Below are 25,914 nucleotides of genomic sequence, written 5' to 3'. Positions count from 1 at the left end.
GCATTAAAAAAAAATGACTAGTAGGATAGGGATCCAATATTATTTTTATATACTATCGACACTAACACATTAATGATATAGCAGAAATTTATCAAACGTACGTACAGACGGAAAAATAAGTATCCTTCCAAAGACGAACGTATCCACAGTGGAAAAATCGAACCATTTGAAACACGCACTACTAGGAGAAAGGGTTTTCACTGTGTTTTGCTAGTTGTTAATTTGCTTCAGGTCGGACTGGGAAGATGAGTTGTTTCCAGGACTATACGTATACTTTTTTTTTTTTTTTACCATGAACTAAGGAACGACATAAGTATATTTATAGGAGAAGGAATAGGGAATCATGTGTTGTTTTTATTTATTTCTGAAAACTCCTTACGGGTTGTTTTAGTTTCTTGTGTTAACAAATGGCTGAGGTCTCTCTCTCTCTCTCTCTCTCTCAAGTAATATGATTCAGCTGAATAGGAAGGTGGGTCTGAAGCCTACCTCTCCGTATCCGCCACATTCTTGTATTTTTATATTTTCAACTTTGAGCATTGAAGAGACTTGATAACTCGTTCCCTAAGTGCGCGTCCACACGTGTACTGGAGCATATGTTGGCAACACAGCTGGCAACATGTTCGGGAACATGTTTGTGGCAGTATTTTGACAGATGTATGCAAACATGTTTCATTGCAGCTTCGAACACTGGCAGCAGAGGTGATGGGATAAGTGTGTCCATACCAGGGAGCTGAGATTTCATCATGATGTTGCCAACACGATGTGGACTCTGCTGCTCCCAACATGCTTGCAGCGTGTTCGTTATTGTGTTACATGTTGCCAACACATGTTTGAGCAAACTTGTGGACGCGAACTAAGACCCAACAGTCCACATGCACGTCACTGTCCTTTATCTGTCACGGTGATAACTTCCATGGACAGCATTATCAGTTTTGCTTTTTGTTTACAGCGATTGATTTTGAATAGTACATCGCCTTCACGTGATGGCACCGATATAACCAGATGGCTCCACTGCCCGGTTAAACAAACGTCCCACAACTCCTTCTCTATCCCCCACAGGGGAGAGTGGACTAAAGGACAGTTCCAGCCTGCACTCCACCGGGTTCATGTTTCAAATGAGCTTGTGGCTTCGACAACAACAACAACAACAACAATAACAACAACGTTTGGTACTGCTACTACTTAATAATAATAATAATAATAACAATAATGCAGCCATTTTTTTCTTTTCTATGGGTGCTATATTTTTTCCATTAGCATTATTGCTCAAATATAATACAAAATAATATTGACATGGTATATATGCATTCCTGGTGAAGCTCACCATCATCTTTCCAAGGAATAGGGAGAGAGTGAAGATACTTTTATATAACCAAGCAGTGGGGCAGCTCGGTTATATCGATACCACCACACGAAGGCGTCCCTCTCCAATCCCCAGAATGAGATAATTATCCAGAACAACATTCCCCTCCCTCATGAGTTTGGTTGTTAAGCTAGGATGGGTTAGGTTAAGTATCAGCCAGGCTTGTCTACAATAAGTACAGAAACTAACACAACTTTAACGTTCTACCCGGTCTGTTTAGAAGCAGTTAAAAAGGGCGAAGACGTACAAATCCATTAACTCGTTTTAACTTTCATCTCTATCCCGCCTCCTTTCGATGTGTGTGTGTGTGTGTGTGTGTGTGTGTGTGTGTGTGTGATTCGCTCGATTTTGACATTGTCTTCTATCCCAAATAATACCTCGACCCCTCCACAAAAATACCAACCGTCTAAGATCAATTTGCGAAGGAAATGACAGAAGAAAAGTTATTAAGATTGATGACTACCACTAACTAAAAGAAAAAAAGAGAAAAGAAAAAAATCATCACTATCGTGTGAGAGTGGATTTGTAAACGGCAATTCAGAAACAAAAAATAACATTCTAGCCAACCTAACCTAACCCACTCCAGTGTAACCCAAGCTTACTCATAGGGCAGCTTTGTTTTGGATATTTATCTATCTGAAGATGCTGGAGAGGGACGCCTTCATGTGGTGACATAGATATAACTGGGCGCCTCCACTTCCCATTTGTTCAAGCTACCTTTAACCCAATTCCAATCCCCCTATAAGAAGATGGCGGATTACAAGAAGAGAGCAACGTCAGCCTGCAATCCACTGGACTCACGATCAGAACTCCAGATGAGCCAGGGATCGCAACTACTCTTACCACTACTACTACTATTACTACTACTATTACTACTACTTCGAATCTGACAGCCGGCATATACTTCGAAAATAGCCTGTCGTTATCAAAGAATTAAAGATGACCATTTTATCCAGAAGTTAAGTCATGTCTCCTTCTTTTCTTTATATAGTAATTGTTGGTTATTGAAATATCCGCCGCCGCCGGACCGACCACCCCGCCACCCCCCACCCTACCACCGAGCCACCGCCTCACCACCACCCCAGGACACCACGGCGGGCCGGATCATCGAGAGACTGACCCGGAGCAAGAAGGGTGCCAGGGCTCCCCTGTCCTGAGTCCCTTTTCCCCCCAACCAGTCTAACAGAAGCCACGCAGGAAAATGACACGACCTATGGGCGGGGCAGCCTTCACCAGGTTCGGGGTGGGACTGAGCCAGATTCAGTCCCAGGCAACACTGCGGTAACGGCCACTGTACGTGCCGGGGAGGGAGTGGCCAATGTACACCCCTTGGTTGTTTCCCCCTGTAGCACCACCACAACGGCCACTGTATGTGTGGGGGAAGGAGCGGCCACTGTACGCCCTTCAGCTTCAGCCACATCTGGAGACGGCCTCGGAGCATTAGCTATTGAGCGCGCTCCGACTGGCAAAGGAAGAAGGAGTGGAACCGCGATAAATGCCATTGTATGTGATGGGGAGGGAGCGGCCACTGTACGCAATTCATCCATTGCCTCCTCCTCCTACAGGAGTAACACCACAGTAACGGCCACTGTACGTTCCAGGGAAGGAGCGGCCACTGTACGCCCTTGAGTTACTTCCCGCTGGGCTGGTAGAACCACGGTAACGGCCACTGTACATGCCGGGGATGGAGCGTCCACTGTACGCCCCTCATCTGTCTCTTCCTCCTTCGGGAGCAGCACTGCCACAACGGCCACTGTACATGTGGGGGAAGAAGCAGCCACTGTATGCCCTTCATCTGCGATTCCTGGGGTCCTCCCAGAGGAGGAGGTCCCTTGCGCGACCGGCTCTCCACCTCTCGGCTGCGTGGGACGCCCTTTGCTTTCTCCCTCCAGGTGTGATTCCCTGGTGGTGCTCCCGGAGTGGTGGCGTGGTCCTGTCCTGGTCCTGCCACCTACCCCTGGACGGTCCCGGCCCCTGACTGACGCCCGGCAGAAGAGGTGCCGTAGTCTACTCCTGACGGCGCCCCACCCTGCAGATGGCAAAAGTACCCGGACTCCCAGGCCCGACCAGCAGGTCCCAGAGCAGGGCCGCTTGGGCTCCACTCTCCTACGGCCCTCCGCCCGGAGTAAGAGGAGACAGGCCCGCCTCCTGCAGCTGTTCGGCCCCAGCCCCGAGGGCCACATATCAGGTCGAAGCCCCCAGACCGGAGGGCCACCCATCACCCCACCGACGAGGCTCCAGCACGAGGGCCTCCTATCAGGTCGAGGCCCCCAGACAGGAGAGCCTCCCTGCACCCCCCTGATGAAGAAGGCCAGGGCAGCGACGCCCCTGCTGGAGGTGCACTGCCTCCTACAGGAGGGCTCCCCAGTAGGGCCCCCTCCCACGCCCAGGTGCCTCCTCTGTTAAGCCCAGGAACCAAGGGCGTAGTAGTGATTTCAACGCCTTTCTTGTGCCTTAAACTGTAGAGACGGGAGTGAAGAGTGACAGTGAAAGAGTGAAGGCAAGAACAATATAAGTGACACACAGTGAGACGAATATCCAGGCAGAACAGAAAAGACTAGTGAACATGGACATAGAGACGTACAGAAACAGTGGGTCAGGACTAGTGGTGCGGCCAAAAAAAAACAGAAACCTATGAACAGTGTCACTATGGCTATCCCGAGTGTCGCGATTCGTACCCTGACAAGTTATAGTAACATTCACTCTCTTGACCCCTGGCCCTTTTTACTCCTGATGCATCTGATTTAGATTATTAAATGTCAGTTCTGCCTAAAACAATAATAGTGGTATTGTGTATTAATAACTCATCACCTATGAATATCTGAAAAGCACCACGTTCTACCCTTGATGTATGTGTGTACATTTGTATTGAGACATTAACCCTGTGATTCTGTCCAAATCATATCCAGTGTCTCTTTGTTTCTATATTGTAATAGTGTATTGAACTAAGACAATAGATGTGTTAAGGTGTACAGCCTAGTTTTTATGCCCTGTTCCTTTGTGGGTGCTTTATTTCCGGTCTGGAAAGATGACCGCGCTCACTCGCGGGTGGTTTTAGGATGAGAAGTCGGACTAAAAACACTCCACATAACACTTGTGGCCAGTGGTGGTTCTGGATACGATTAAAGCACGGAGGAACACAAAAAGGGAAACTTGCACAATGGCAGCCAAACCTCACATCCAATTGCCAAGGTTCAACCCTGAGCAATATGACATTGGCGTCTACTTGGATATGGTAAAACCCCTCCTAGACACTGGGTTTGACACCGACAGAGAGAAAATAGCACTCACACTACCCAACCTGGGCAAAATCATTGCCACTTTCGCCACAAAGATCGTCCCTGAGTTAACATGGGACCAATTTTCACACATCGTGAAACAGGCTGTCACGCCTTCACTGGGCAGAGTTGTCCTCCTCTCACAACTCGACGCCCTCACCTACAATGGCAACCTTGATGACACTTTTGTCTAGGCACGGCGCCTCGTCAGTGTCGCCTATCCCAAAGCAACCACAGCCACTCGGGATCAACACACCTTTAACACCCTGCTGAGAATTCTCCCAAGCAGTCAGAGATCACTTCACTGTCTATGATCCCTCAATAGACATGGATCATGACTTACAACTTGTCCAATGCCTCATCGCTGCCCGTCCCATGCCACAACCTATCCACGCTGTGAGCAAGTTCCCTACCACCAAGACCCCAATACCAAAGACAAGGACGCCACCCACCCAGCCCACCACGAAGCCGTCAATCACCATCCCCAGGACCCACCCCCAGAGAAAATGCCCCAACTCCAGGGAAAATTTTAACCTGATCTCAATTAACCCCTGGGAATTTACAGTCTGTAGTCGTACCTGCCCCCTGCACAACATCAGAGAGCAGCTTAAGGCAAACCGATGCAGGACCCTCACACAAGGGCACAGGAAGGTATCCTCCCTAGAGGACGACACTCCACAAGATGACGCTCCACCCATATTCTACCCAGAACCCGGCGACGAGCAGCCCAACGAAGAAGATAACACTCAGCAGATTGATTTTTAGGTCCACCCCCACACCTCCCCACGGTGGCGGGGACCACTTCACACAAGTACAGACCCTCAGTTTATGACAAAATACGCCTGAATGGGGTCAAGGCTAGACTACTGGTGGACATGGGAGCTGCCAGGTCATGCCTGTACTCGCACTTTTACTCCCGCCACAGTTCCGCCTTTGGCCCCTATCTCCCCACCTCAGCCAACCTCGTAGACGCAGGTGATGGCCCTGCGGACCGAAACCCACCAACAAGCTTCCACCAGGCATCCCTTCATCATCTTCGACTCCACCTGCCATGCATACAATGGATACCTGGGGCTGGACCTCCTACAAAAGCTACACACCACTATCAGTTGTCACAAGCACCGCCTCCACTTCAGTCCAGTACCCAACACCCCCCAAGAGAAAAAAACACCATTCACACAACACATACAAACCACCACCCCCTGACAGTCATCCTCCCCAACCCATGTGCACACACAACCCAACGCCTCATTTTCTCACTCACAATCCTCATATTCCACCCCACCTATACCACCTTCCTCTCCACTGTCACCATTCCACCCCACCACGAGGCTTGGTTAGAACTAAACAGACCATCCGGTACCTCCGTCCTCTTCTCCCCCGCCCTACCAACCAGACCCCTGTCGTCACGTTTAGTGTCCCCAACTTTCCTCCCCCCCCATGTCCGAGCTATCCGTGTCGCGAACCTCTTCACCACACCACTTACCCTACCACGAGGGCTGATTGTAGGCGACATGGAAGCAGCCGAGCCTTGTGAAACACCACCCTCCAACTACCCCACTCTACCTCCACACCTATCCACCTCCCAAACTAACAGCCTCTGACAGTTACTCCTGGACTTCCAAGACCTTTTCTCATCTGGCCCAGCAGACATCGGCCACACTACCTACCTCAGCCACGAAATCCATACAACCGGACCACCCATCCGCCAACCATCACACTGCAAAAACCCTAAATAACGCGTAGAAGAAGACCTGCAGGTCCAGGACATGCTGGATGGCGGTGTCATTTCCAACTCCACTAGCCCGTGGTCCTCCTCCGTCATGCTACTTAGAAAAAAAGACAGAACAATGCGGTTCTGTGTGGATTACCGCAAACTCAATGATGTCACCACCAAAGACGCCACACCCCTACCAAGAATCGACGATTTCCTTGACTCCCTACACGGCTCAACATGGTTTTCCACCCTAGACCTGCAATCAGGCTACTGGCAAGTCCCCGTTCATCCAGAATACAAACAAAAGACGGCTTTCTCAACCTCAAACGGCAAACACTATGAGTTCAACGTCCTTCCCTTCGGACTCTGCAATGCCCCAGCTACATTCTCCCGTCTCATGGAATCTATCCTGAGTGGTCTGACCTGGGAAATCTGCCTGGTGTACCTAGACGATGTCATTGTCTTCAGTCGCACCTGGGCCGACCACCTACACCGCCTCAAACAAGTTTTCTGATGCATACGCCAGGCTGGACTTAAACTCAAACCTTCCAAATGCATCCTAGCCGAGCGATCCGTCTCCTCCCTAGGACACGTGATCGGAGCTGTGGGCATCTCACCTGATCCCGAAAAACTATGCGCCATAGCTGACATCTCTCTACCCAAAGATCAAATCAAAGCTCATCTCAGTCCCCATCGTAGCCTTCCCAGACTACAACCTTCCCTTTCGTCTGTACCGACGTCTCCCTCATTGCCATAGGGGCTGTTCTAGCTCAGGTGCAGGATGGGCATGAACACATCATTGCCTGCGCCAGCCGCATCCAAAATCAAGCCGAACGGAATTACGCTGCCACCAAGCACAAGTGCCTCGGAATCATCTGGGCTCTAGACTTTTTCAATTCATATATCTCCGGCACCCACGTAGTCATCATCACAGACCACCAATCGCTCCAGTGGCTATGCCAGTCCAAAACCAACAACGCCCAACTGATCTGATGGCGAAAAGTGTTAGAGGAATTCGATTTCGAAATATCCTACCGGCCCGGGAAGTTACACACCAACGCTGACACCCTCTCCCACCTGCCCATCAATGCTATCCGCCCCAAACCTGACCTGATTCAAATGTGGCAGGATAAACAATGCCCCACCTGGATCCCGCAGTGCACGTTCGCCAAACAACACCAACACGGCAATCACCTGTTCAACTCAGACGGCCACATCATCCTTGACCCCGCCACCGCACACGATGCCATGCTACATCTCCACGCCAACAACGGCATCCACCACGGTACAAAGAAGCTTTTGCAAGTTTTCAATGATATATATTGGACATCAAACCCCTCCACCATTGCCAAAAACATTGTTCAAGCATGCCGCGCCTTTGCCTTGGGCAAAGACATCAACTGCACACCTGGCCCATCAGGAAAACTAACCACACAAAAACCATGGCAGTTGCTTTCTCTCGATGTCGTCGGCCCCCTCATACCTAAAGTGGGATACAAATACATCATCACCTTCGTGAATGCTTACTCTAAATTCGTCATCTCCTGCCCCGCTAAAGACCACAATGCCGTCTCAGTCGCCGATGCCTTAGTCCGCCACGTCTTCCCCTACTTCAGAATCCCCCAAACCCTACATTCAGATAACGCCCTAGAATTTACTGGAAAAATCTGGGAGGAACTCACAACAATATTTGGCTATCACATTTCCCACTCATCTCCATACTGGCCACAGGGAAACAGCATCTGCGAGAGGAGTCAGAGATCCCTTCTGAACCAAGTAAGAACTAGGATCGTGCAAACGGGAAATGACGATTGGCTGGCTCATGTCAAAATTGTGCAATGGAGTTTAAACACATGCCCCAGAGAGGACGGCATAACCCCCCACGAGGGAGTTTTCGGGGAAGCCCCACTCCTCCTACCGCTCCGCCATCACCTCCAACCTCCCACCCTACCCTCCACCACAGACCCCCTACACCACCTCAAACGGCATCTCCACCATCTCCAAACACAACAAGACCTGCAACCCGACACTAACCCCTCCAACCCCTACAAGCCAGGAGATTCCGTCGTTGTGGCATGTCTGCCAACCCCCACCAAGACCTCCCCCCGATTTGACGGTCCCTTCACCATCATCAAAGTCCCTAACCCCTATCAAGTCACAATTGATCACCAGGGACAATGAAGCACATACCGCAACAGACACGTGGGTCCCTTCCAACCCTCCAACAACGACCCCACACTCACCTGCGTGCCACACACCTCCCGCCGTGCACCTACAACCTCAGCGTCTTGAGAATTACCCCCCGGACTCCTTTGCTTACTCCTTCTCACCCCCCCCCCCTCCAACTCACCCACAGTCACGCCACCTCCCCCCACACCAACCCTCGACACACCACCGCCTGTTGCCGACCCCGATCCCCCACCACCAACTCTCCATGACTCTCCTATGTCCACCCAACCGTCTCCTCCACACCATTCTCCATCACAACCCACGCCACCCACCACCCAACCGATCCCCCACCAGTAAACACAAATCACACCCAACACTGCCACACCACCACAACCAACCACCCAGCCCATCATACCATTCCACACACCACCTCTCCCACCACATCACCCTCCAGCCCACCACGTGCACCCACTCCACCTCTTGCACGCACCACCCACACACCAACTTCTCCGCCCCCCTTACCCACTGACCATTCTCACTACTCACGACATGCCACACTACCGCCCACAACCACGCCCAACCACAGTAACACCCCAACACCACCATGTGCCCAACCAACTTCACCACCTACGCCCACCCTCACCACCACTACTACCAGATCAGGACGCCTTTCCCGCCCACCGTCTAGATACACCCCCACATCACCCTGTCCTCCCCATCCTGCTCCCCATTCCTGAACACATGCCACCCATATCCCAAACACCACCCCCATCACCCTCCCGCTCCATCAAGCAGGGTGGAAAGTTCTCAATTCCGAATTCCCCAAAGAAAAACGCTCCTCCCACCAAACCATCCCCCATAAAAACCCTAAGATCTCCTCACTCACCAGCATACAACCTCTGCCCCTGCACCAAGCACCACCACCAGAGATGAGGATTGAGAGGGTACTATGGCGCCCCCAAGCTCCTCCGTCTCCTACGCCAGACCACCCAACAGTCGTCGCTACACCTCGCCCTCAACCCTCACCAGGAGCCAAACCCCACCACCTGCCACTGGACCAACCTCCTCCAACACCTCAAGCCGGCCCACCAGACCTCCACCACCACAACATACCACCTCTAGTCATGGGGCCGTGACTTCTCGACCGTGGAAGGTGGTGAAATATCCGCCGCCGCCGGACCAACCACCCCACCACCCCCCACCCTACCACAGAGCCACCGCCTCACCACCACCCCAGGAGAACGCCACGGCGGGCCGGATCATCGAGAGACTGACCCGGAGCAAGAAGGGTGCCAGGGCTCCCCTGTCCTGAGTCCCTTTTCCCCCCAACCAGTCCAACAGAAGCCACGCAGGAAAATGACACGACCTAAGGGCGGGGCAGCCTTCACCAGGTTCGGGGTGGGACTGAGCCAGATTCAGTCCCAGGCAACACTGCGGTAACGGCCACTGTACGTGCCAGGGAGGGAGCGGCCACTGTACGCCCCTCAGTTGTCTCCTCCTGTAGCACCGCCACAACAACCACTGTCCGTGTGCGGGGAAGGAGCGGCCATTGTACGCCCTTCAGCTTCAGCCACATCTGGAGACTGCCTTGGAGTGTTAGCTATTGAGCGCGCTCCAACTGGCAAATGAATGAGGAGTGGAACCGCGATAACAACCACTGTATGTGTCGGGGAGGGAGTGGCCACTGTATGTCCCTCATCCACACTCTCCTCCTCCTACAAGAGTAACACCACAGTAACGGCCACTCTACATGCCGGGGATGGAGCAGCCACTGTATGCCCTTCAGTTCCTTCCCGCTGGGCAGGCAGAACTGCGGTAACGGCCACTGTATGTGTTGGGGAAGGAGCAGCCACTGTACGCCCCTCAACTGTCTCTTCGTCCTTCAGGAGCAGCACTGCCACAGCGGCCACTGTACGTGTGGGGGAAGGAGCGGCCACTGTATGCCCTTCAGCTGTGGATCTTAAGAACTGTGGAACCGCCACAACGGCCACTGTATGTGTGGGGGAAGGAGTGACCACTGTATGCCCTTCATCTGCGATTCCTGGGGTCCTCCCAGAGGAGGAGGTCCCTTGCTCGGCCGGCTCTCCACCTCTCGGCTGCGTGGGACGCCCTTTGTTTTCTCCCTCCAGGTGTGGTTCCCCGGAGGTGCTGCCGGAGTGGTGGTGTGGTTCTGTTCCGGTCCTGCCTCCTACCCCTGGATGGTCCCGGCCTCTGACTGATGCCCGACAGAAAAGGTGCCGCAATCTACTCCTGACAGCACCCCACCCTGCAGGCGGCCGCAGTACCCGGACTCCCAGGCCTGACCAGCAGGTCCCAGAGCAGGGCTGCTTGGGCTCCACTCCCCATGGCCCTCCGCCCAGAGTAAGAGGCGACAGGCCCGCCTCCTGCAGCTGTTCGGCCCCAGCCCCGAGGGCCACATATCAGGTCAAAGTCCCCAGACCGGAGGGCCTCCCTGCACCCCACCGATGAGGCTCCAGCACGAGGGCCTCCTATCAGGTCGAGGCCCCCAGACGGGAGAGCCTCCCTGCACCCCCCTGATGAAGAAGGCCCGGGCAATGACGCCCCTGTGGGCGGTGCACAGGAGGGCTCCCCAGTAGGGCCCCCCTCCCATGCCTGGGCGCCTTCTCTGTTAAGCCCAGGAACCAAGGGCGTAGTAGTGATTTCAACACCTCTTCTGTGCCTTAAACTGTAGAGACGGGAGTGAATAGTGACAGTGAAAGAGTGAAGGCAAGAACAATATAAGTGACACACAGTGAGACGAATATCCAGGCAGAACAGAAAAGACTAGTGAACACGGACATAGAGACGTACAGAAACAGTGGGTCAGAACTAGTGGTGCGCTAAGAAAAAACAGAAATCTGTGAACAATGTCACCGCGGCTAAGTGACTATCCCGAGTGTCGCGACTCGCACCCTGACAAGTTATAGTAACATTCACTCTCTTGACCCCTGTCCCTTTTTACTCCTGGTGCATCTGGTTTAGATTATTAAATGTCAGTTCTGCCTAAAACAATAATACGGGTATTATGTATTAATAACTCATCATCTATGTATATCTGAAAAGCACCACGTTCTGACCTTGATATATGTGTGTACGTTTGTATTGAGACATTAACCCTGTGATTCTGTCCAAATCATATCCAGTGTCACTTTGTTTCTATATTGTAATGATGCATTGAACTAAGGCAATAGATGTGTTAAGGTGTACTGCCTAGTTTTTATGCCCTGTTCCTTTCTGGGTGCTTTATTTTCGGTCTGGAAAGAGGATCTCGCTCAGTCGCTGGTGTTTTTAGGACGAGAAGTCGGACTAAAAACACCCTGCATAACATTTATATGTTAGCCAGAGAGCGAATTTTCTGTCGTACCGTAGTTTTGAAAGAAAACTAGTGTTTGGATGTTTCTATGGTAAACTGAAACTGGTTCCTGAATAAATGTCATTGTTCTCTTCTGTTGTTAATCATCACAATTATGTAGGCTATTGGTTGTAAATGAATACATATAATAGTTTTGCTCTTCACACCATAATATCTGATATTTCTAGACATCTTTAACATGATATTATGTGTTCTTTACAATGTTTCAGTATATTATTGTTAGTTGATTAGGTGATGATGATGATGAAAACGATGACACATGAGACTAATATATTACCAATATGTCCCCTGTTTCTTATCACTGCTTTCAGGGAACCAGCAGTCTTTTTTCCTTTTTGTACCCTTTCAAGCACTTCACCCTCCAAAGTTCCATCCTTACTCAACACACTACCCAACTACTTAAACGGACTACATTTTCCGTTTCCTCCTCATCCGACCTCACTGTACACTCACTGACATCACTTCTCTCGAAACCATAAATTTACTCTTCCTTACATTCACCATTAGACTCCGTTTCTTAGACTCTCTCTCAAACTCATCCACCAAGCTTTGCAGCTCCCCTTTGTCTTCACTTAACAAAATAGTATAATCTGCAAACAACAGCACATAGAGTTTCCAAACACTGCCCTCTCTCACTAGGGCCGCTCCAACATCCACTGCCCTATCTTGTATCTCTTTTATAACCCCATCCATATAGAGACTGAACAACCATGGAGACATGACATATACAATCTAACCTTCAAACAGAAAAATTCATTCAGTTCACTATCCACATGCACTGCGGCTTTATCACCCTCATACATACTCTTCACTGTTTTCAACAACTTCCCATCTACTCCATACATTCTTAATACTTTCCACAATCCTCGTCTATGCACCTTGTCATATCTATCTATCTATCTATACTCTATCTATAGCCCGACGCCCTAATCCCGCAAAGGGTGGCCGCAGACAAAACGCCTCCAAGTCACTCTGTCACCCACCATTTGACTCCCCTCCCCCCAACTCACCCCCCCCTCCCTCATATACCTCTCAACTCCATCCCTCCACCTCATCCTCGGTCTACCCCTCCCTCTTCCTCCCTCCACCTCACCTACATACACCCTCTTAGTCAGTCTTTCATTCTCCATTCTCTCCACATGTCCAAACCACCTCAGTGTATTTCTCCTAATCTTTTCAACCACATCCACATCTACCCCACAACGTTCCTTCACTTTTTCATTCGTCAACCTGTCCTTCCACGTCACTCCACATGCTCCTCTCAAGTAACTCATTTCCACTGCTCTCACTCTTGACTTGTTCCCCTCTTGCAAGGTCCACGCCTCGCTTCCATACGTCAGGGTAGGGATCACAATACCATCATGCAGTGCCTTCTTAACTTCCATACTCACCTCCCTATTTCTCATCACTGCTTTCAGTGTACCAACAACCTTTCTTCCCTGCTGTACCCTTTCACGTACTTCATCCCCCAAAGTTCCATCCTTACTCATCACACTGCCCAAGTACTTGAATGCTCTCACATTCTCCATATCCTCACCATCCAACCTCACTGCACACTCTGTGACTTCATTCCTCTCAAACACCATAACTTTACTTTTGTTTACATTAACTTTCAGCTTCCTCCTCCTACACACTGTCCCAAATTCATTCACCAAACCTTGCAACTCCCATTCATCTTCACTCAACAATACTGTATCATCAGCAAACAGCAACACCTTGTCATATGCTTTCTCCAAATCCATGAAAGCTGCATACAACTTCTTTCCCTTCTCTGGAAACTTTTCCACTAAAGATCTAAGAATGAATATCTGATCTACACAACTTCTTCCCTTCATAAAACCTCCCTCTTCTTCTCCAACTAATTCCTCTGTTATTTCCCTAATCTGTCAATAATTATCCTACCATTTTCTTTTCGTATTACATTAAGAAGACAAATGCCCGTACGATTACCACACACTTCTTTTTCCCCTCTTCCTTTGTACTGGGGAATAATAATATTCGACTTTCTATCCTCCGGGACTCTACTTTCCTCCCAGGCCAATCTGCACATCTTCCACATCCATTCTACTATTATCTCTCCACCATGCTTCAGCATTTCACCACACACTCCATCAATTTCTGAGGCTTTCCCCATTTTAACTTTATTTCTTCCTTGACTTCCATCCTATTGATTTCTTCCTCTCTTCTCACATCCCTCCTTCTCCCAGCCATTCCCCAGCCACTTATACTCGCATTACTTTCATTCCCTATGTTCAAAAATTCCTTAAAGTGTTCTCTCCACCTGCTCACTTTTTCTCCCGTCTCCACTAGCAAGCTACTATTTTTATCTTTCACTCTCCAACTAACTTCTTTGGCACCTTGTCTAACTCTATGTTTTTCCAGAACATTTTCTTACATTCCCTCCACTTTACACTCAAGTCCCTTCCAAATTCCTCATCCACTCTCTCCTTACTCTCTCTTAGTAATCTTTACACCTCTCTTCCTCTCTACGTATAACTCTGTCTTCCGTCTCTCAACTTCTTCCACGCCCCTGTTTCTCATCCACTCACTACATGCATTCTTCGTTTGTGCCACAGCCTCGCTCACCTCTTCATTCCACCATGCACCCCGTTTTGTCTTCTCTTCACCTCACACACCACCTCACATGCTACACAGATTTCTTCTGTGAATATCTTGCACACACCTTCCATTTCCCCCCTCTGCTCCAATCTATATTTACCGAATCTCTCCTCCACTTCCCTTTCATAGTTTGCTTTTTTTTTCCATCCTCTTGTAATATTTCCATACTCCTTGTATGTAATACTTCCTCATCTCCTTCCCTTCGTCTATTTCTCCATTTAATTTGAACCTTGATTCTGACCACCACCAAGTGGTGGTCAGAAAGTTCACTCCCCCAACATCTATATACTCTTGCATTCATTTCACACCTTCTCATCCTTTCATCCACACACACATAATCAATCATTGCCTTCTGTTCATTCAGCTCATCACCCACACTTCTCATCACTCTCCACGTATACCTATGGATCAATTTGTGCCTGAAGAGGGTATTGGCTATCATCAACCCCCTCCCGGCACAAATGTCCACTAAAGCACTGCCATTCTCATCCATCTCTGCAGGCACACCCTACTCACCAACTACTCCTTCCACCTTCACATTTCCTTCTTTTCCATTCATATCTCCATTCAAAAACACTCTCTCATTCCTTTCAAACTTTTCCATGCACACTTCCACATATGTCCAGAACTCTTCTTTCCCTCTTCTTGCACGATCTTGCGTTGGCGCATACACGCACACAATCGCCCACACTTGTAGTCCAACATTCAATCTTATCCACACAGTCTTTGAGCCAACTGATCCATACTATTATATTCTCCTTCCATCTGTTACTCACAACAATGCACACTCCTTCCTTCGCCCTCTCATTGTCACCTACTCCAGTGCATATACCCCATCCATACTCTCACACTCTCACCTCGCCATATAGTTTCAGTTAATCCACATTTATCCACTTTCGCACCCTCAAGCACTGGGACCATCTCTTTTCTTTCACCTCATTATTTGCACCCCTTACATTCCATGTAGCTATCCGTACCATGTCCTTTGTATGGTCCTTAGTCGTCACCTTTTCGTCAGTCCTTGTCCGAGGCTTCTTGTTCGTATTTTTAGTTAGTTGTTTTCCGGCAAGAGGCACTAACCCTCCGCCAACCCACTTGTCACGTAGAGAACACGTGTTGGTTGGTTATAAAGTTACCACCCAGCGTTGTAAATGCTTTCGTAGCTTACAGGAAATCATTTGGCTTGTCACTCAGTGTAGAGCTACACTAAAAATAGAGTTCCACTACAATAAGGGGGTGGAACATGGGCGACCCCAACTACCACACAGAATTCTGTTCTTAATAAATATTTTATATTCTTTGCTAAATCCAACCAGATGAAATACTCGTATTTCCTAACATAAACCCCGAACATTACCACATAACATAGAAGAAGAATAAAATGTGTTTGGCTGTTTCTTTTTAAAGACTTCTTCCGTATGAAGTCAAAAACAAAAAAAGTTCAAACCTTTATTCTCCCTCTAAATGTAAATAAAAGCTTCGTATAGAACCTCATGGAGAGTATTACACATTGTAGGTGGCTTAGGAGGTTTCGTAGCACGACCTTTTCAGCGATTTATCCACATGTTACAAATTAACCTGCCAAAATCAAATTAAGATATCAAACTAAAATAGCCTAGGATCGATTGGTACTGAGAAGTCTGGTCAGACACACTGACCCCATATAACAGATGGGAGAAGAAGAAAAAAAAGAAGATAAGAAGTTTACACTATCGTTCTGTTTTACCATGCTGTACTTATATCGCTTTATTATCAACATAGTTTGCATTAGAATAATACAGGTAAATATTGAGAAGCAGTGTATAGAATAAATAGCTAAAGAATAGTTGTTACATCTCAAATCCCTTTATAAAAATACCCACATCGTTGGCTTACACTGCTGGTCTCGTGGGCTGGGACCGATATCACCTTAACCTCTTGAATCCGATGACATTTTTTTGGTAACTTTAGACGTCAGCACTAAAATGACTGCCGGGGACGGGTTTGCTGTCCCTTGGCACCGCTTCTTTTCACTCTTACTTTCCTAAATTGCTTCATTTTAACTTCTTGGTTGCTGCCCAGTTTCTTTCTCTCTTGAGCATACCAACCTTCCAGTTCGTCCTGGGCCTACCTTGTGCGCTTACTCCATCTCTAGGTTGCCAGTCTGCAGCTGTAATTGCTTCTCTGTTATCTGTTCTACAAAATACTCCCTATTAGCCCCTTCACATGGATGACGTATATTTCAATTTGTTCTTGATATTTTCAGTCGATTTCATTCAGCAATATTATCTAACATAGCACTGAAGGAGTTGGTCAAGGCTGTGTCTGTCCCCCTCATATCGAAATGTCCCTCCGTAAGCCCAGCCAAGTCGTTCGTCATTAGGAAGGATAAAGTGCAGAAATACTTTTTTAAGACTGGGAGGTTTGATTTCTTTTTGTACTATTTCACTGTAGTGGTTATAGCCTGTACTTGTTTCCTTAACCAAAAAGGTCAATTGTTATGAATCAATGTCATCGTTTCGTTTCGTTTATAAAGGCTCCTACATGTTTGCATGCGTCGATCCTGTCACCTAATGGCGGCTTTTCATTATGCTCGATCTCTAGCAGCCTCTCGTCAGTTTCTAATCAGCTTTATTTATCCTAGTTCTTAGTGTCAGGCACAGCATTATCATCTCCACCCTTCTCATATCACTGTTAAGCTTACCTACCAGGGCTTCTGTCAAATGATAAGAACAGCGAATCCGTATGCTTTATTCCAAAACATAAAATATATATAACAACACTTTCCCACAGTGGTACTTATATGGGCATTAGCACATAAAAATTCGGTCAAGTAAAGATTTTTTTTTTTTATGTGTCCGACTCTGGGCATAGGCTTTACATCCTGCTTTCAAGGCCCAGTAGTCCTCCTACGTACCGCACACCTCTATATGTCACCACTTTGGCGCTAACACCCACCGTCCATATTGAATACATGCTAGGGCTGTCTCATACAGGACTGGTGTATTGGTATTATTGTAAATGTATTTGGTTGTTATTATTGTTGTTGTGGTTATTGTTGATGGTGGTGATGTGAAGGTGGTGTTTGTTGTGTAGTAGTGGTGATGGCTGGATGTTGATAAAGTTGTGTGCTGGTAATGTTAGTAGTGATGGCGGCTGTCAAGGAATGATGATCAGTAGTAGCAGTAGTTACTCCAGGATTATTGAAATTTAAACTAAATGGACTGTAGCCTGGAACTGCCCGTATCCTGCAGAGAGAGAGAGAGAGAGAGAGAGAGAGAGAGAGAGTTGAGGGACGTTTGTATAACCAAGCAGCGTAACCACTCGGCCATATTGGTGCCACCACGTGAAGGCGTTCCCCTCCAGCACTACTATGCAATGCTGGTGGTATTGGATGGTAGTTTTTGTGATGGCTGGATGGTGGCTGAGTGGTGATGGTGGACTTGATGTTGGTCAAACGTTAACTGGTGGTGATGGGAAAGCTTCGTTGTCCTTTAACAATACACTCTAGCAGTACGATTAATACGGTAAGGGTAGTGAGAACAACACCTATGCCCAGTGCTATGAAGGCACCCTATTGTATGCCCCAAGCTGTTTTGTTGTTGTTGCTGTTGTTGTGCGGTGATGAACAGAGAAATTTGTACTTTACAGTGCAAAACCATCCAGTATATTACCACTATGCCGAGAACTGAACCCGAAATTCTCAAATTTACTTTCCATGGGCTTATAAATTTAGTCAGACACCTTCTCATGCATAATATACGTGGTACGAACAAGGTCATATTTTATCCAAAGTAGGTAATGTAATCAGTGGAGTCGATGTAGCCGTGTGTGCCGTTCTGAACTTGCGTCAGGAGGAAGGTGTCAGCGTCGTCAGAGATGGTGATGGGGTCGAGGTACATCCGACACCCCAAGGTAAGGTACACAGGGTTGGTTGATTATAGGTGGGCTTGGGCCACAGACCCTCCGTAATCCACCATGCTGGGGCTGGAATAATAATAATAATAATAATAATAATAATAATAATAATAATAATGGCCCAGGGTGAGGAACACAATGTTGGTTTACTGTGGAGGGGATTGGGGAATGATCCTTCCATAGTCTACCATGCTGAGGCTGGAGGAAAAAGATAGAAAGACGAAGACGAAGACTAAGAAGAAGAAAAAAAAAAGAAGGAGGAGGAGGAGGAAGAGGAGGAGGAGGAAGAGGAGGAGGTGGAAGAGGAGGAGGAGGAGGAAGAGGAGGAGAAGGAGGAGGAGAAGGAGGAGGAGAAGGAGGAGGAGAAAAAATAAGGAATATTAATGCCCTTCGTCTTTTGAGCAATGTTGCAAGCATTAGCAGTGTTCCGCCACTCTATGTTAATGAAACACCAACTACTGACTTTTAAAATCCGGTGATGCTTATTTAGGAGCCTAGACCTTTTTTCCGAATGTATTATAAAATATTCCTAATCGACTTAAAAAGTGCAAAAGGGTCCAGGTACAGAGGGACGAATAGTTTGATGGCAATTCTCTTCCGGGTGTGGTATGGAATAAACAACAGACGATTATAAGAAGAAAAGATACTCTGTCGTCTGAAGCAATGAAAATTATGGAAGGCAGGACACAGTGCTGGCAGGTGAGTGCAGGCGAACATTTGCTCCTGGGTGCACATCCTATGCCTCAGGGGGAGGTAGAAGGGATTGTTTGATTCTTTTAGGGCTTGGGGATCGAACCCTCTCTAGTCTACCACAGAAGAGCTGAAAGATGTTTAGATTATTCCGTTACACTTTCTTGAAATTTTGAAACTCTCTTCATGTAAAAGGAATTAACTGCATTTGGCTCCCAGTCCTACCATAATCTAGTCAAAGTTTCCAATTGGCGTAAGTAATAATTGAGCATCAATTTTGCTTGGCAACATAATTCTGTCGGTAGTGTCAAACACTGGATAATGTCATTGATCCCGACCATGCCGAAGCCAACAGGTGTGCGGCAAGAGTTTATGAAGCAGATAAACATGCAAGCGGTCTTCCCCTTGACCCCGTAGCCTATCTGACACACCCATTAATCTCGAGTTAGGAACAGCGCAACGGAGAGAAAGGTGGAGAAGAAAATGTAGAGGAGGGAAATCGTAGGAAAAGGAAGAAATAAGGAGTGAAAATAGGCGATGAAAGCGAAATATGCAAAGGTTCTTGGGACCTATTAATGTAGACCAGACTCTTATGAAGTACCAACGAACCTTTGTGTGTCACGGAATGAACAAGCAGGGGTTATGGGGAAGTGTACTACTCAAGTAATTAATTGATTGTAGTAAGAGGTCACAACAAGAAGGTATGTCTAAAAGCATCATTAATTTTTTTATATGGGTGATACGGGTATGGTGCTAGACCGACCAATGAATGCCAAGACAGTGCTCCAGGAATTAGATATAAGCAGAGGCATCAGGGTGAACAGCAGAGTACAGATTTAGGTGGTTGACAGACGGGACAAATTTGTGAGTGTCTCTGACCATCACGGCCATAGACAATGTACGGAATGTGGTGAGTGGAAGTAACTAAGATGGGGAGCTTGCGAAGAGAATTTCACATGTCTACTCGCAAGCGCAAATTAAATTGCCAGTTAACATCCACTCGACATCCAGCATATGTTATTGCTAGTCCCTGGTCGTGGGCTAATTACGGTGGTTATTCTTGTCCCTGGTCGTGGAGATAATTATAGTGGTTATTCTTGTCCCTGGTCGTGGGGCTAATTACAGTGGTTATTCTTGTCCCTGGTCGTGGGGCTAATTACAGTGGTTATTCTTGTCTCTGGCCGTGGGGATAATTATAGTGGTTATTCTTGTCTTTGTTCGTGGGGATAAATATAGTGGTTATTCTTGTCCCTGGACGTGGGAATAGTTATAGTGGTTATTATTGTCCCTGGTCGTGGGGATAATTATAATTGTTATTCCTTTAGTGACCAAGAACTCAAGTAATTATACAATACTCATAAGTGAGTCTTAATGATACATTCAAGGTTTGTAATTATATGTAACTGAGTTAAAGCTCTATGTATTGAGTGACTTGTTTCCATCTGTGTTGTTAAAGTAATGTAACTGTCTTGTACTAACTAATAGTAAAGTAGAAAACGTATCTGCGTCTTGGAACCTCAGTGTGTGGAACAGTTTTCATCGTAGTTAGGGAGGGAATTGGGACAGAATGGGATACACAGTGTCACACTGTCCTAACTTTAATGTTACGATTCTCTCTGGACTTGTGCTCGCACTTCCTCTTGTTATTGTTCTCACGCTACCTATCCAGATAAATAGCAGTCATATATCGTGCTCATTAAATATGAGTGTGAATGATTGATGAGGGAGTTTAGCTCATGACTCTTCAAAATGATATGTCATTCTGAAATTCTGAATGCTGTCAGTAGATGTCAAGACGATTCGATTCGAGCCGATTCGGGTTAGGTTGAGTTATTTCAAACAAATATTTTATATAAATCTGTAAAGTGAAATGTGCCATGAGGTTACCGAAGACTTTCATGCCTAAAGTACACTGTGAACAGTGCTGACTCCCACTTTTAAACTTTTAGGGAGGACTAACTTATATTTTGAAAAATATTTTTATCTTCCGTAGCTCGAAAAAACACCCACAAATGGAATATAATACTTGGGAGTTATCAGAAAATAAATTCGTCTGACAGATAGAGACGATTAAAAGAGAAGGAAAAAAAATAATCGGGCTGGAAGGGTCCAGTAGTATCCGAAATGATCTTGTTCATGATGTAAAAAACAAAAATCCTATCATCCAAATGTGCATATAAAAGGTATCCTAACTAGTTAATGCCTCAACTAATCCTTGTATGGCGTCCGAATGAAAGTAGGTTTACCAACGATGGATACGATCAGTTCTTTTTATTAGTTTGCCTGTTAGTTTTAGCAGTCATCATCCATCATAACAGTGTTTCGCGGCAAATGTACACTGATTTTGTCCCCCAAAACATCGCTCAATATTTCGGCCGAAGAATTACGAAACTGCACAAAATCCTGAATACTGGCTGGTATTCGAACATGCCATCACTATATTTCAAAATTCATCTTTCACTGTCTTGCTATTTAACGTTAGGCAGTGGATCAATATTTAATCAGCATATTCTTTTGTTACTCTTATTGCCTTGCCCACTGTCTGACATATGTGGGAGTAAAAAGGTTTTGTCTTATGGGTTTTTCCTGTATCATCATCACTCAACTCTAAAGACATACAAACATTATTAAACCTGAGATCACGAGAGGTAAGACGATTTCTTTAATAACGCATGTGTTTAATAGGGAATAGAGTTAAGTATTCGTCTTCCCTTTAGTTTTCTACCCTCCACTGCACCCCATATCCTGCGTGTTGGGTTTGATAAACAATTGAGGTTTTGTTTCAAGGGTCTCGTCTACATTAGTTTAAGGTAAAAAATGCAATTGAGTGACATAAAATTCTACTATTCTTCTCTCTGGTCTTTCAATATTCAGACGTTATATTATGGAGTAAGGATTTGAGTTTTATATCTTTTCTCTTTGCTCCAGGTCCCTAAACAATCATTGCTAAAAAAGGACCAGTTCACGCTGAAGCTTGGGATCTATTCTGATGTAAACTATCTGTTTGTCTAGGTTGGAGTAAAAATTGCAAGAAGTACACTTCATTTCAGACGGCCAAATTCTGGGCACTTTTTTGTCACTGCCAGAGGTAATACATATGTGACAGACAGTTTGATGTGGAATACCTAGAATGTGAACCCAGTGAATAAGAGTGTTTTGTTCAGTTTTTATGATTTACGCAGTTGAACAGCTTACGCAGAATGCATCTAAATCTGGCTTCGCTGAGGATAGTCCCTAACATCTAACACATGGTCTAATACCTCTGTCTCCCCTCACCCAGACCCTGTAAGGCAGACTAGGGAGGAATCGCTGACCATCCCCTGAAAGAATCCAGCGACTACTTATCTCTCCTAGGGGTGTAGGAAGTACTATTGTGGATCCATAATGAAGCGATGATTAAATGTAAACGAACAGAGCTGGAGCTACTCACACACTCATTATGTGTTTTCTTACTGCTTCCACGTCTGAATGCAAGTAGGGTGGTAGTAATAGTTGCAATTCCAGATTCCTCTCACATGTGAACCCAATGTTCCTCAGATTTAAGTTGCCCTTCTGCCATCCAACATCCTCTTTCAGAGAAACAGGGAAGTAGCTGAGGAACATTTGTATAACCAGACAGTGGAATCATCTGATTATATCGGTGCAATCACATGAAGGCGTCCCTCCCCACTAGCAAGATAAGTCAAAAGAGGGATAATGAAGATGAGAAGAAATAATCAACTCGCATTTAATATGCGAATTATCTAACTCATCCAGCGTCCTTACACTGTGCTGGTAGACGGCGACGGTGAGCACTGACAAAAAGTTAACCAAAAAGTACTTCAGTGATAACAAGAGATGATATAGAAAAATAAAATGATAAAACTAGAATTTATGCGAGTCATACATGATATCAGATTCAGCCAGTTCCTGCAGTGTCTGTATACGGTGTGGGTAGACGGGCACGGTAAGCACTGACACAAGGTTGCTCATGTAGGCCGCTGCTAAGATGTCCACAGCAACCCACCAGAAAATCAGCCACACACGCGCCCACGAAAACACCCGCACCCTACTGTCATTCATGGACTGACCCAGCAGACCCGACACAACCTGGAAGTTTAAACGATTATTAGTAACTCTGGGAATATATGTAGGGAACTGAGATAGTTCGGACTGGAAATTTTAATGAGAATTTATATCTTAGAGAATTAGTTGGGAATTTACTCCATGGGAACTGAAATCTTCTTGACATCCAGGCCTGACCCAGCACCCTGGACACCATCTGTGTAGCGCAGTGAATGAAACAAAATCTTTTAACCCTTGCACTGGAAGATGTCTCCCTTAAGTTGAAGAGATATGTTTATCTTGTATCTTTTTGAAATGGTCATTGGAACTTGTTGCTAAAATGCCAAATTTGCAGGTTCACAGAGATTGGAGGACCTGCGTATATTAGTTTTATAATCATAGTTTGGTAACTCCTGGTAATAATCCCTATGCAGTTATACAGCGTTGTGCAGTTCATTGGAATCACACAGAAGCAGAGCCTTGGTTCCTTCTTTAGTTTCATTGTCTGCACACATCAGTCAATGGGCAGTTGCATCGGACAGTGCTCCATACCATTCCTCGTGTACCGTATCTGCCCAAGTGGATTTTACCCAGAGCTATATAATTTGTTACATACTAGTATGTTAGCTAGCTTATGCTATCTGGACTGACAGCAGGAAACCGGGCAAAGGAAATTAATGTGGTTTTTGGAATTTTCTTTACAAAATTATATATAAAAATTCATTACCTTTTTTTAATAATTATATAATCAACTGTGTCATTCCTATTCCACAGTAAATTATGCATCAGCAATATGTAGTTCTGCAAAATTCTAGATTAAAATCCAATTCCTAATCGTGACGCAGTTGTACAAAAGTAAGTTCAAGAATACTAGGAAGGTAATGTTGGTTAGAAGACTTAGAATTTTGCCTTTTTAATACAAAAGGGTCAGACAGTGCTTCTTTTTCATAGTTTCCCTCTACGACAGTAACTGGTATCACACAAAATAATTGAAATAATGATGTTCCTTATATATGGGCACAGAAGAACGAAGTCGAAAAAAATACTATAATTATATAGTGAGAAAAAAAAGGGTAGATCATATATTTCCTAATCTAGATAACATAAAGATTGCAAATACATCAGAGTGGCATCCCAAATGAAGTGTAGTTAATGTACTGTACAATATCCGTGAATTTGTTTGCCTGGACCCAGATTTGCTAATAAGCTTCAGATAAATATTCTTTTGTAACAAGGATTCGTTCACACAGGAAATACAAGGAAACGAGAGTTGAAAATCTTCAGACATCTTATGATCTTCCTATCTATCTATCTATAGCCCGACGCCCTAATCCCGCAAAAGGTGGCCGCAGACAAAACGCCTCCAAGTCGCTCTGTCACCCACCATTTGACTGCCTTCCCCCCAGCTCACTCCCCCCTCCCTCATATACCTCTCAACTTCATCCCTTCACTTCATACTCGGTCTCCCCCTCCCTCCACTTCACCTACATACACCCTCTTAGTCAGTCTTTCATTCTCCATGCCTCCACATGTCCAAACCACCTCAGTGTATTTCTCCTAATTCTCTCAATCACATCTACATCCACCCCACAACATTCTTCACTTCTTCCTTCGTCAATCTGTTCCTCCACGTCACTCTACATGCTCCTCTCAAGTAACTCATTCCCACTGCTCTCTCTCTTGACTTGTTCCCCTCTAGCAAGGTCCACGCCTCGCTTCAATATGTCAGTGTAGGGATCACAATACTACCATGCAGTGACTTCTTGACTTCCAAATTCACCTCCCTATTTCTCATCACCGCTTTCAGTGCATCAACAACCTTCCTTCCCTGTTATACCCCTTCAAGCATTTCATCCCCAAAACATCCATCCTTAATCATCACACTACCCAAATACTTGAGTGCACTCACATTCTCCATATCCTAACCATCTAACCTCACTGTGCATTCTGTGACTTCATTCCCCTCAAACACCATAACTTTACTCTTGTTTACATTCACTTTTAGATTCCTCTTCTTACACACTGTTCCAAATTCATTCACCAAACCGAGCAACTCCCATTCATCTTCACTCAACAATACTGTATCATCAGCAAACAGCAACACCGGAATCTTCCACAACTCTCATTCGTTAGAGCCACCCCCACATCCACTCCCCTTCCTTGCACCTCCTTTACAACCCTATCCATGATTATATTAAACAGCCATGGAGACATCACACGTCTCTGTTTCAGTCCCACATTTAGATCAAAGAACTCAGCTCATCATTCACCAGCACTGTAGCTCTAACTCCTTCGTACATACTCTTCAGAGCACTCAATAATTTCCCCTCCTCTCCATATATTCTTAAAACCTGCCACATACCTTGCCTATCTACTTTTGCCATATGCTTTCTCCAAGTCCATGAAGGCAGCATACACTTTCTTTCCTTTCTCTAGAGACTTCTCCACCAAACATCTTAAAACAAATATCTGATCTACACACCTTTTTCCCTTCCTAAATCCCACTTGTATTTTTCCAACTACCTCTTCTGTTATATGCCTAACCCTATCGATAAGTATTCTACCACATATTTTTCCAATCACACTAAGAAGGCAAATACCCCTATGGTTACCACATACTTCTCTCTCCCCTTTTCCTTTGTATAAGGGAACAGTTATACCTGATTTCCAGTCCTCTGGAACCCTTCCCTCATCCAAAGCCAATCTACACAACTTCCATATCCATTCCACAACAATCTCACCCCCATACTTCAGCATTTCACCA

The sequence above is a fragment of the Coenobita brevimanus genome, chromosome 44 (genome assembly GCF_032717465.1).
Source record: "Coenobita brevimanus isolate Jiangsu-jjx chromosome 44, ASM3271746v2, whole genome shotgun sequence".
Lineage (NCBI taxonomy): Eukaryota > Metazoa > Arthropoda > Malacostraca > Decapoda > Coenobitidae > Coenobita > Coenobita brevimanus.
The sequence above is the reverse complement of the archived record's forward strand: the minus strand, read 5'-3'. Positions refer to the sequence as shown.